This window comes from Lepidothrix coronata, unplaced genomic scaffold, assembly GCF_001604755.1.
Source record: "Lepidothrix coronata isolate B3197 unplaced genomic scaffold, Lepidothrix_coronata-1.0 Scaffold34, whole genome shotgun sequence".
NCBI lineage: Eukaryota > Metazoa > Chordata > Aves > Passeriformes > Pipridae > Lepidothrix > Lepidothrix coronata.
The window spans coordinates 855,082-867,400 of NW_016690214.1; the positions used below are offsets into that span (position 1 = coordinate 855,082).

Consider the following 12,319-nt stretch of genomic DNA (forward strand, 5'->3'; position numbering starts at 1 on the left):
CAGCGATGCTGCCTGGTGTCCCCTGGCATTTGGGGACACAGTCTGGGGACACACTGGCTGTCAGCAGGCAGTGACCCCCTGCCTTGCCATGGACCTGCCCTGCAGATGAGCCCATGAGCTCTACAGATCCCTGGCAGGAGGCCAGAGCCGGGTGGGCATCGGAGTCTTCTCCCAGGTAACAAGCAACAGGCTCTGGGGAACCGGCCTCGAGTTGTGCCAGGGGAGGTTTAGATTGGATATTAGGAAAACTTTCTTCATGGGAAGGGCTGTGCAGCCCTGGCACAGGCTGCCCAGGGCAGGGTGGAGTCCCCATTCCTGGAGGGATTTAGAAGGCTGTGGCTGTGGCACCTGGGGACACGGGTGAGTGGCCCGTGGGGAGTGGTTGGCAGATGGGGAACAGTTGGACTTGAGGGTCTTAGGGGGCTTCTCTGACCTGAACTATTCTCTGATTCCTGGGATGTCTTTCTCCCCAGAATCTGTGTGTGGGGAAGGTGAGGGATGAGGGCACAGGGTGCAGCCGCCCCTGGGGACGTGTTTTCTGTGGAGGGGGCACTGATGAAGGGGGTGATGGTGGCAGGGCAGCACTGGCACTGCCTGGCCTGGGCAGAACCCGCCCCACCCGTGGGCTGGGGGAGGCCTCTCATCCTGGAGATCCAGCGGGAGAACCAGCAGCGCTCATCGGGGCTGGGAGGGGGAACCCAAGGAGGAGGCAGGAGAGCTCCCACCTCTCCTGCCAGGACACTTCACCCACCGGCTCTCCTGGCAGCAGGGAGGCCTCGGGAGTGGACTGACCCCCTGGAAAACACTCCCCAGCCAAAGCAGCCCCTCATTCTCATGCAAAACGTGCGGGGGGGGGGGAGGGAATGAATCCCTCCGGAGGGGAGCAGAGCCGGGCAACTTCGCGGGAATGAAGTGAAGTAATCCCTCCCCGGCACCCCGGGCACATAAAGCACCGCGGAACACAAGTGCCTCTCTGTCCCCTCTCTTTCTTCTCTTTCCCTTTAATAATCTTTCCCTTTTGTCCCCATACGTTTCCCCTCCGTGTCATTGTCCCCTCCTGCTCCCGTTGCCCATCACAGCCGGACCCTCTGCCTTGGAGGTGCTCCCGGTGCCACCTGTTTTTCCCACTCTATTTTCCAGGACACCTGATGTATTTATTTGCTTTGCTGGGGTTTTTTTGGTTGTTTTTTTTTTTTTTTCCTTGCCTCTGGTTTAGGGTCTATTAAGTTTATTCCTCCTTCCCGTGCCCTGGGAGCCCCGGTTAATGAGTAACCATAGTGTGCTCGGAGGCAGCTGTCTCAGACAAACTGACGGAGACTTTTTTGGAGCTGCATAAGGGAACGTTTGTTCTGCAGCTTCTCAATAGATCCTTGTGCAGGAGGCAAGAAGTGTGGGGAGAGAAAGAAAGAGACACTAAATCACTGCCCTCCTCGAAAATCTCGCTGCGTGTGTGTGTGTGTTTTTATGCCTTTTTAGAATAGATGTTGGATGAGTCACCTTTTCAAGCTGAAATAATGAATTTATCTTCCCAGCGGAGCACACAATGTACTTTCTAACAGTGTTTTGGCTTTAAAGCTCTTTTTAAGTAACTTAAGGCTAAAACACACAGCCTATATGGACCCTGCCGTGGGGTTGGTGTTGCAGGAGTGGGGATTTCCATTGTCCTTCTCCCAGTGTAGAGCAGATTTGGCTCTCGTGGGTCATAGTTTTACCTGGTCCCTTCCTTTGCTTCTGTTTTATGGAGATTTTGGGGGTTTTATCTGACAGTTGCCCTCAGGGCTAAGGCTGTTTTGCCTTCCCTGGGGTGCCTGGCTGATGGGCTGGGTGAGACCTGTGTCCCAGAGTCCTGGGTGACCTTGGCCATGGCATTTAAACCTCTTCCCTGCTCTGCTCATGTCACTGAGCAAACAGGTGACGGATGTGCCTTTTCTCATACCTGCCCTGGCTTTTTCCTCCCCACGTGCTGGGACGTCCATGGAGGGTGGAAGGGATGTTGGGAGCAGGTACCAAACTGCTCCTGGTTGTCTTGGGATGTCTCTCCCTCTCTCTGTGGCTTTGTAATTCTTTAGGTCCTTTGTTGTTCCCTTAATTCTTTGTCAGTCTTTGGGTGTCTTGTGGCAGGTGAGCCCCTCACAGGGGCTGTGGTGGGAGTGCAGGATGTGCCTGTGGGCTGGGGAGCCTCCCACTGAGCAGGCAAATGGCCCCACAGGGCTCAGGTCACTGTCCCTGCTCCTGTCCCTGCAGACACACTCGGGCATTGGTGCTGTGCCCTCAGTGCTGTGCCCTCAGCCTGGCTCTGGGGTCCTGGGCAGCCCCTCTGACCCCTGGCATGGCTTGGGGAGCAGGATGGGCATCTCCTGTCCATCCCATGGGGTGAGCACTCCTGGCCCCCATCACTGAGACATCTCCCATGGAATCACAGAGTCACTGAGGTTGGAAAAGACCTCCAAGGTCCTGGAGTCCAACCTTTGACTGAACACCCCTGTGCCAACTAAACCACATCACAAAGTGCCACATGTACTTGTGTTCTGAACACCTCCAGGGATGGTGACTCCAGCACTTCCCTGGACAGGCTGTTCCAATGCTTGACCACTCTTGCAGTGAAGAAATTTTCCCCAGTATCCAACCTGAACCTCCCCAGCACAACTTGTGGCTGTTTCCTCTTATCCTGTCCCTTGTTACCTGAGAGCAGAGCCCGACTCCCACCTCACCACAAGCTCCCTTCAGGGGGTTGTGGAGCTCAGACATCAGGAGCAGTGATGGCAGTGAGATTCCTGCTCTGGACCTGCCTGGGACAAACCCCTCTGTGTGCTGTGCCCCTGCACTGCCCGCCTGCCTTTGCACCCCGGAGCCCTCAGCCCCCGGGCAAAGCAGCCTGTGGAGGGGCAGGAGTGTTTCCCAAGGCTTTGCCATCCCTGCAGCCTCTCAGCTTTGCTCCAGGTCCCTCTGAAGATGTTTCCCACTGCTCTTGCAGCTGGAGCAGCCCGTCCTTCCCAGGGCCTGGCCAGCACACGCCTGTGGTCCAGGCTGGGATCCAGGACGGGGCAAAAACTAAAAACACATAACCACACTTTTCCTCCTCTTTTACAAAACCTCAGCTTTTGGGTTTGGTGGTTGTTTTCTTTTTTAAATTTTGGGATTGGCTCAAGTTTTGGGAAAGGCTTCAGGCTGTTTGTGTTTTACCTGACACGCAGCTCCCCGTTCCCTGGAGCAACAGTTCTTTATTGGCTCCTGCAGGCACTTGGCACTCCCAGCACACGAAATGAAAAGCTTTTTGTTTCCATATTTCAATATATTTATATATATTTAACTGGTTTGGGGAGGGTATTTGCAGGTCAGAGGACTTTCAGAGGTTACTGTGCTGGCCAGGCCCTGGGAACAGCTGTCCTGTGGGAACTCATTCCCAGCTCACCCTTCCCTGATCTCTTTATTTTGCCAGTGCTGGTGCCCATCAATCACTAAATGCTTCTTTTTTGTTGTTGTTGCTTTTGGTAAAAATCAACAGCAAGTTGCAGGGTGAAGTTTATAGATGTGCCACTCCTGAGCTGGTGTGGTAAAAGCAACATGACCAGTTGGGGCCGTGAACCCAACTGTGCTCCCACAGAGGTGTCTGTACCAGCACAGCTTTCACAGGAATGAGCAGTTTTCCTGCTCCCCCCTCCCCGTGCTGCTGTGGGTCAGAGCAGGGCTCCCATGGCTTCCCAGTGCTTTCCCTGTTTGCCTGGAGGAGCCAGTTCTTCCTCCCTGACCAATTCTGGCCACCGGGAATTCCGTGTCTCAAGGATATTCTCCTGGAGGAGAACCAGTCAGTGCCTGTCCATCCTCCTGGTGACCTCTCAACCAGCTGTGACACGGAGCCCCAGAGCCAGCCCTGGAGCAAGGAGCAGAACTTTCTCCAGAACTTTCTCTCTTCCCTCTCCATTTGCCATTGCACTGAGGATTTCCTCTCCTGAAAAGCTTTCACACAGCTTGGAGCCAGCGGACCCAGCGGCCACAGTCCTGCCCCATGTTGGACTTGATATTTAAAGGTTGGGTTTGATGATCCTGGAGGTGTTTTCCAACCTCAATGATCCTGTGATTCTGTGTTCAGCAGCCCTTGGACCAAACCCCCCTGTCCTCCTCTCCATGGAGGCTGCAGGTCCCTGCCCCCGTGGGATAAAGGATGCTTTCAGCTGCTCCAATTGGATCTGTTGGGAAACCACTGATTTTCCATGCCTTGGAAACATCTGGTTGACATTCTGACATCCACAGGCTCTTGTTCCCTGATCCACACACATTTTATCTTGCTTTATGGGCAATCCTGCCCCCTCCCTGCCCACACCCCCCAGCCCAGGCTCCTCATTAAAACTTGGTGCTTTTTCCTCTGGCTCGGGTCTCCCCTCCCCGGCTCAGCGGTGGCTGAGGAATGTGAGACAGGAATGCTGTCCTCTCACAAGGAGCTGGGAAGGGGGGGCTATCACCTAAAAACAATGTCTGTGTTTGCGTTTGCAGTGTCTGGGTGTGCAGAGCAGCCACTGCTGCCTCACCTGGCACCAGCACAGCATCTCCAACACCTTCCACCACCACGTCATGGGCTTGCAAAACCAGGGCTGGGAGCACCCCATAGATCAGTGTCAGGCTCTTTTGGGAAGGATAAGTGCAGCTTTCCATTGCAATTCCTTCCTCAGCTTTCCATTGCAATTCCTGCCTCAGACCAGTCTCGGAGCTGCCAATTTTGGTGCTGGTGAAAAGCATTATTATGGTTTGGGTTGGGAGGGACCTTCAAGCTCATCTCTTTCCACATCCTTGCCATGGGCAGGGACTCCTTCCACTCTTCCAGGTTGCTCCAAGCCCCGTCCAACCTGGCCTTGGACACTTCCAGGGATGGGGCAAAATAAGCTCCATCATTTTACTGACAGGTGAGAAAAGGGAGGGAAAGAGAGCAGCCAAATTTCTGTGCTTGAATAAAACCAGTGGAGCTCCCAGAGGCTGGAATCAGGACTTTCCCTGCCCCTTCCCAACAGGGAAGGATTGTCAGACAGACAGTGCTTCACCCTCTTGGGCCCTGAAGCTGCAGAGACTTGTGCTGGGCTGGCACCAGCGGGAGCCCTGCTCCTCCACATGGGCATCACCCCACCAGCCAAGGGACAGGGATGGGGCAGGGTGGCTTGGGGAGACACACAGGGACTGCAGCAGAGCCCCCCCAGTGCATTCCCCCAGCTCAGCTCTTCACTGCGAGTTGTGTTCTGGCTCTTGCCAAACAGGTTTTAATTTCCAGAACGTGGGTATGAAAAAGCAGCACAACCCCCTCCTGCACAGCACTGAAATATGGCTTTTTTTTCTTTTTAATATACCATAAACGATGACCTTTTCCCTCCTTAAGCAGGCAGCCAACACAAGCACAACAATGTGATTTGTGCAGCTTTTCAGTTGCGGTTTCTTCAAGAAATTCATCTGGTCTCGAAGCAATTAAGGGAAGGGAAGCATTTCCACTCCGGCTTTGGGCCCTGAAAACCTGCCAGGAGGGTTTTTTTCCTTCCCCTCCACTTTCCCTCTTGCTGCCTCAGCCCCCCTCGCTCACTTGTCCTACGAAACCTCTGTGGTTTCACTTCATCAGCTCTTCTGAGCGAGGGAGGGCCAATCCTGACCCGCTGCAGGTGGGAAGATGCTGGATCCGTGTCCCTGTCCCTGTGCAGCTGGTGGGCTGGGACATTGCCCACCTGGAGCCAAGCCCAGCATCCAACTGGACAAGGGTTGTGCAGGATCTTCCCCCCCCTGACCAGCACCTTCTGCACCCTCTGCCCTGCCACAGTCCAGTTGTCCCTGTGGCAGAGGGGCTGTGACTGCAGGGAGGGTCACGGGTGGCTGCCACTGTCCTTGTGCCTCATGTCCCCTTTAGGACGTTTCCCGAAGCACGTGGGGTTCATGGAGCAGCAGGGAAACCTGTGGGACGAGACTGCCTGGACCGAGTGTGCTTGGGAGAACGGGCCTTAAATGAGCCCCTGAGTTAACAGCACGGTTAATTGCTCATTCATTCCACGGATGGGTTAATAATTAAGTTAAATTAATAATTGGGACAATAATTAAACTAAACAATAACCAATACACGGGACAATTGAAGCCCTCGGTCTCCGCGCCGAGGTTTTGGTGCGGTTACTCATTTACCGGCAGTTTAGGGGCCGGTTTGGCGTCGGACTGGCTGTGCCAGGGATGCGGCTCCCGGAGTCCCGGGAAAAACCGGGCTTTTCCAGGCAAAACCACCGGCTCTTCCCCCCCGGGATGGCAGAGAGCAACGAGGTCCCGCTGAAGAGCGAAACCACCCCCAATCCTGCCCCCCACCACTCCCCCGGGTCCTCTCCCGCCCTCCCCTCCCCGCGCGGGCCGGACGGAGGGAGGGAGGGACAGAGCGACGGAGGGAGGCGGCTCCGGGCCGGGGGGAGGAACTACAAGTCCCGTGAAGCCGCGCCGCCCGCCCGCCGCCCCGGGGCTATATAAGGGGGAATGGCCCGGCAGCCGCAGTCGGAGCATCCCCGGCCGCGGTGGAGCCGGTCCGGACCCGCATCCCGGGCTCCTGTACCGGCACCCCCGGGGGTGTTCCCGATGGGAGTGGGGCCGTGCCCGGCCCCCTGGAGCGGGCTGTGGATTTGGAGAAGGAGGATATGGAGCAGGAGGAGGAAGAGGAGGATGGTGCCGCTCCCGCGCCGGGGGACCCGCATTCCCGGGGCTGTTCCGGCGGGACGCGGCTCGGAGGTGGATCTGGAGGCGGAGGTGGAGGTGGGTGCCCCGCTGGGCTCGGGGGGTCGGGCCGGGGTCGGCACGGGGCTCCTCCGCCCCGCACTTGCTCCTGCCGGTCCCGTTAAACGCGGGGCGGCCCCGGGGGCTGCGGGTGCGTCCCGGGGGTCCCGGCGCGGGGGGGCTCAGCTGGGGCGCTGCGGGGACCCCCAGTGCCGGCCCCCGGTGTATCCCCCTCGTACCATCGCCTTTGTGTCCCACCGGCTCCCACCCGTTCCCCCTTCCCGGGGGCGAGGGGCTCCGGCCGGGGGATGCTCCTCGTTCGGGGCCCGAGCGCGGAGGGGAGGCGGGAGCCGGTCCTGGGGAGCGGGGAGGGCTCCTGCTCCCTCCGGGGAAAACCGTGCGGCTGCTCTTTTGATTCGTCGGTTTTGGTGTTTTGTTTTTGGTTTGTTTGTTTATTTTTAATGGGGTTTCGGGGTTTCTTTAGGGGTTTCTTTAGGCGGCTTTTCCCTTGCCCTGCCGTGGGAATACCTTGCCCCGGGGCAGGTGCCCGGCCGGGATGATGGACAATGTATAAAACCCCTCAAAACCCCCTCCCCTCCTCTGCTGGGGTCCGAGGGGTCTCCCCAGCCTCGGCGCTGGCCCGTGTGAGCCCGGGAGCGAGGGACACTCGATCGGGGCTGGTGATTCAGGGTATCTGTGATGCACAAGAGCACTTCTGTGTGAATTCTGGAAAAATATGAATGACTCCCTTATTTTGCTCGCTACAACAAAAAGACCACACCAGTCTAGACCTGCAACCAACAACACACACCGGAATTAGTGCTGTCTGCTCGCAGGGACCCGGCAGCAGGAGAACACCAGCCCTTGCAGATTTTGAGCCCACTGAGCCCTGCGCAGGGCCAGCGGTGCCTGTTTGGGGAAAGGATGTTTGAGGTTGCTTTGATATAAACAAGAGAAGCTTTTATTGCCCAGACATTGTTAGTGTTGCTCTTTGCTGGCTTGGAATGTGTTTCCTCTGAAGGGTTTGGAGGCTGCAGGAATTGCTCAGCTCTTGCTAATTGAGACATCTTTTTATAATCACGGTCACAGCTGGTGGGAGGGAAGTGGGGGGAAGAGGGCTGGTGACTCAGGCCTTGGGAAGAAGCTGCCTGGTGTTGTGAAGGGGAGATTCCAGCTTGGAGGCTGGAGCAGGGTTCACAAGGACACTGTCCTTCTCTGCTGTCAGGCAGGTGATGTTTTCAGGACATCAGCTTTTTAATTTCCCTGTAGAATTTGGTTGGAGGGGGAAAAAAAAAAATCTTCCTGGGTCACCTCAATCCCTCCCACAGGTGTGGAGTTCAACATGTGTGGTGAGTTAAAGCCCCTGATGTGGGGAGACATTGTGGGGCAGAGGGGGCTGCAATGTTTTTGTGCTCTCCTTTTCAAAGGCTTTGCTGCGAAAAGAAGCAGATCTGCTGGGACTTGCTTTTTGTGAGAGTTTCCCAAATGCTTTCCACGTTCAGGTGTCTCAAACAAAAGGTGGTCTGAGATGTGGCACCCTTCAAGCTTCACTTGATGAGCCAGTGCTAAACCCTTTCAGGGTGTTGTTGAAAGGCAGTGGGGTCACTCTGCAGCCCCTCTGACTGTGGGGGTGTCAGTTTTGTGATGGGAAAAGGCTCCCAGCTGAAGTGTGAAGGTGCTTTGCAAGCACAACGTGTATGAAGAGAAAGGCAACCCCATTTCTTGTGCTGGCAGGAGGAGGGGAAGTCGCTCCATGGCCGGGGGTGTTCCTGTCGTGGAGAGGCCCAGGCTGGGGGGGAGGTTGCTCTGGGGAAGGTTGGGGTGGGCAGAGGGAGGGGTGGGGTGGGGGCAGCAGGCACTGGTGGCTCTCTCTGTGGGACTCAGGTGCTCTGGCAGATTCAGCTACAGGAGCAGGAGGTGCTGGTGCTGCAGGTGCTTCTCCTGCCCCAGGAACTGGGAGAGGAGTGTCCCTGCTCTGCCCCTGCTGAGCCAGGAAATCCATACTGTCTGAGTTCAGAGCCTGCAGAGACAGGAGCCGGGGGGAAACAACCCAAATGGGTTCAACCCACAGCTCTGGGAGGTTGTCAGGACCCAGTCTGGAGGCACTGACCTGGGGCTGCTCCTGGGCTGGTCCCCTTGGGAAAGGACCCCCCCCTCACCCAGAGCCCTCTGGAATGGCTGTGCTGGACTTGCGACCTGGGGAAGGTGGATTCACCCCTCCTGGGCTGGAAAAGCAGGGATGCCCTAAGGCAGGCTGGGATGAGGGATGGTCACACTGTCACTGTTTGAGGACCAGCTGTAAATTAAAGGCCATGTAATGGGGGTTCAGTGGTCTCTGAACCAGACTCATCTCAGCTACACCTGCCTGGATCGGGCTCAGTGTTACACAGGACTTGGGGCATGTTGTGACCTGGGGCTGGGTCCTAACTGTTTTTGGGATGCTTCTGCCTGCAGGGAAGCACAGCTGTGACATCTGGAAGCCCTGTCCTCCGACCTGGCTCTTCCGAGGGCTGGATTTTGGTGTGCATTCCTCTTGTGCCTGGTTACAAATATATTTGATCCAGTAGCATCACTCCTTGGTGACTTTTAGTAGCAGCTGGCTCAGATCTAGACAGTTTTGGACTCAAGTTCCTCTTTCTGGGGGCTCTTCTGTGCAAGAAGTGATCTCGGAGTGCCTTAAACTTTTGGAGATCAAACGTTTTGGGCCACACCCGCCACCCTCCCTCGGGCTCCCTGAGCCCTGGACAACGGGGGGATAATGCCAGGAGCACAATGCAGCCTGCTGGGGGGCTTTTTGGCTTGTTTGAACTTTGAACAGAAAAGCAAAGCAACAAAAGAGAGGGCAAGAAAAGCCCAGGGCTCTGCCAGTTACCGCGGCCCAGCCAGAAAGTTAGAACTGCATTACAAAGGGTGGCCTTGTTCAGAAGGGCTCATTTCATCAGAAAGATGTATTTAAAACAAAAACCAAGGGGCAAATGCGAGTAGAAAGCCCCCCATGTTAGTATAAACACTGCATGAAAACACTTTTATTGCCTCCTATAACTCCCTAATAAATACTGTTCCTTTTTGATGAAAGCTCTTAACACAGGATTAGGGTTTACAGTGCGCTGCCTTATTAGTCCCTGGAGACAGAGCCCATGCTCAGTGTGGCTCTGTGTCCTGCTCTCAGCCTTCTCAGAGCTCCAGGGCTTCCCCCTTTCTTGCTTTTGGGTTTTTCCCCCTCTGTGGCAGCATCTGAACTGCAGGCAGTGCTCCCCTGGAGCAGCACCCGAGAGGAGGAGTGCAGGGAGTGTGGTGGGGGCAGTTGTTCTCACCTCGGGTTCATCTCTAGGTGTGATTCTCCCACACAGAGCTGATGAGGTGTGAGGGCCTCGGCCCCAGGGTTGTGCTGCACCCCTGCCCTAAGAAGGTAACATTTTTAAAATTCAATTGGCTCCTCTTTCTGCCAAGCCACAGATGTTTTTTGAGGGCTAAAACCTAAGCCTTTAAATAAATGTGTTTGATCCCTGGGTGGTTGTGCAGCTTTCCTGAAAAAAAAAAAAAAAACAACCAAAACCAAAAAACCACCTCCCTCAGAATGGGTTTTGTATCAGGAGCAAATGTTGTCTAGTCAGGATTTTTATAAAGCTTATCCCTCTGAGATTTTATTCCTTTTTCTCCCTGGGAGGGATCAGAGCTGTCATCTGTCTTGTATGGCTGCAGGAAAACCTGCCCTGGTCTTGTCAAGGAGCAGAGATGACTGTGCTGAGTAAAGCTCAGCCTAAGGCAACCTTGAACCTCTCTGGCAACGTGACTTGATCACCAGGGCCCAAAGGTTTTTGCCTGGTACCACACAGAGCTCAGACTGGCTTTGGAGGCTGCCCTGGACTCCCCGAGTGTGTCCTGTACGGGGTCAGATGGAGGAAGGTGCTCTGGGACCAGTGTCACATCACTCTGGGTGGCTGTGCCCTCACTGCTGTCGTTGGGCTTTGCCTCAGCTCCTTTGCTGGTCCTTTAAATGGGGATTTCAGGCCAGGAGGTGTCAGAATGTTCATTTGTGGTGTGTGGGCTTACCCTGGCAGGCAGGAGGTGCAGTGAAGGTCCCTTTAGGATCTGTAGGCTGGGTGATGAGGGTGTTTGTGCTGGGTGAGGTTCTCCCCTGCCCATCCTCGTTCCCTGCAGATGAGCTCAGTGCTGGCACTGGCACAGCTCCAGGTAGGGTGTCTCTGGAGGGACAGGAACCTGCTCCTGGTGTCTGGGACCTGGGCTGCCAGTGACACCAAGAGGCAGCTTGGTTCACTCTGGACCTGGATGGCCAGGGATGTAGTGAATTTGGGACTGAACTCTGGGAATTAAAGCTCACAGGAGCTTCTCTGCACTTCCAGACTGTGGAGAGCAGGTCCCCTCCCTGCTGGGGGTGTGGATGAGCTTTAGCAGGTTTCCCCATGGCCAGCACCGCTCTGGACTTGGTTCTGCATTTGTTTCCAGCGTTTCCTCAGCAAGTGGAAGTGAAGAGGGAATGAGGGAGCCTGTGGATGAGGTCCTCACACACCTCTGGAGTGACAGAGGAGGAGCAGGGCTCACTGTGGGGTGGGTCAGTGTTGGCACCTGGGCTGGAGTTGCTCTGAGGTGCCAGAAATGCTGCAGTGCAGCCCAGGGGGGTGTGGGCAGGAGGGTCCTGCCTGGCTGGACATGAGGGTGGTGGGAGCTGGCACCAGTCACCCTGGCAGTGGGTGGGGTCTGGGGTGGTGCTGAGCTGGAGGTGAAGCTCAGCAGCCAAACTGCTTTGGTTTAACTCCTCTTTCTGCTCTGTGTAACACTGAGTGTGTGCAGAAAACCCTCCATCAGCTGGGCAGGCAGAGCTGCTCACCTGGAGCAGGCTGGCAGGGCTCTCTGCACCCCGTTCTCCATGGATGTGCCATCCTCTCTCTGCATGGATTTGGTTGGTGTCTCCAGGGGACAGTTATTCCTGTGTCCCTGGCAGGGTGGGTGGTGGCATCCTGCTCCACCTGGTCCATCAGTGGGTACCTGAGCCACTGTTCCTGGGATAATCCATTCTCTGCACCTTATTCCTTCCAGGGCAGGAGGACCTGGAAGCAGAAGAAGGTGGCTCATGGAAGTGGCACCTGTGGGAGGGAGGAGAAGGATGAGGCACCCCCTGCTCGAGGGCCTGGGCAGTTCCTCAGTAAACTGGCCAGTGACCATCATCCAACCTCTCGGTGTGTCCCAGTGGAACATGTCAGACCTCCCCAGCCCGGGGCTCGAGGGGGGAGGGAGGCAGAGCTTCCCAGCCCAGCAGACTGGATGGGAAATAATGATCCCCTTTTTAAAGCTTCTTCAATTGTTCCTGAAAATCCTTTTTAAAAGGAGGAAAGTTCCTTCCTTCCTTTCAGCTCCCGGTATCTTTAAGAATTCGCTCTATTGTGAGCCCAGGACAGAGACCCTTCTATGAGGGCTGCCCGGGCGCTCCTCGGAGCCCCCCTCCCCGTGCCCCCTCCCACCCCAGCCCAACAAGCCCCCATTCTCCTCTGAAGAGGGTCCCTCTGTCTAACGCCAAGTAACTCTTGAGGGTAGCATTTATCCTCGGGCACTCAGCTCACAAAGAGTGCTGGAGTGTCAAATAAAC

The 12,319-nt window shown here is 55.9% G+C and overlaps 1 long non-coding RNA gene across 2 annotated transcripts in view; it reads left to right on the forward strand.

Annotated features, from left to right (window-relative positions):
* LOC108495857 overlaps positions 1-12,319 on the forward strand; it is a 54,204-nt gene that overhangs the window by 2,708 nt on the left and 39,177 nt on the right. The window contains exon 1 of one of the 2 annotated variants that reach the window (XR_001874253.1): positions 6,513-6,753. The exons of the other annotated variant lie outside the window; for it this stretch is intronic. This is a non-coding gene — a long non-coding RNA (uncharacterized LOC108495857). Of the gene's footprint in view, positions 1-6,512; positions 6,754-12,319 lie in introns of those variants that run through there. 2 annotated transcript variants of the gene reach the window in all.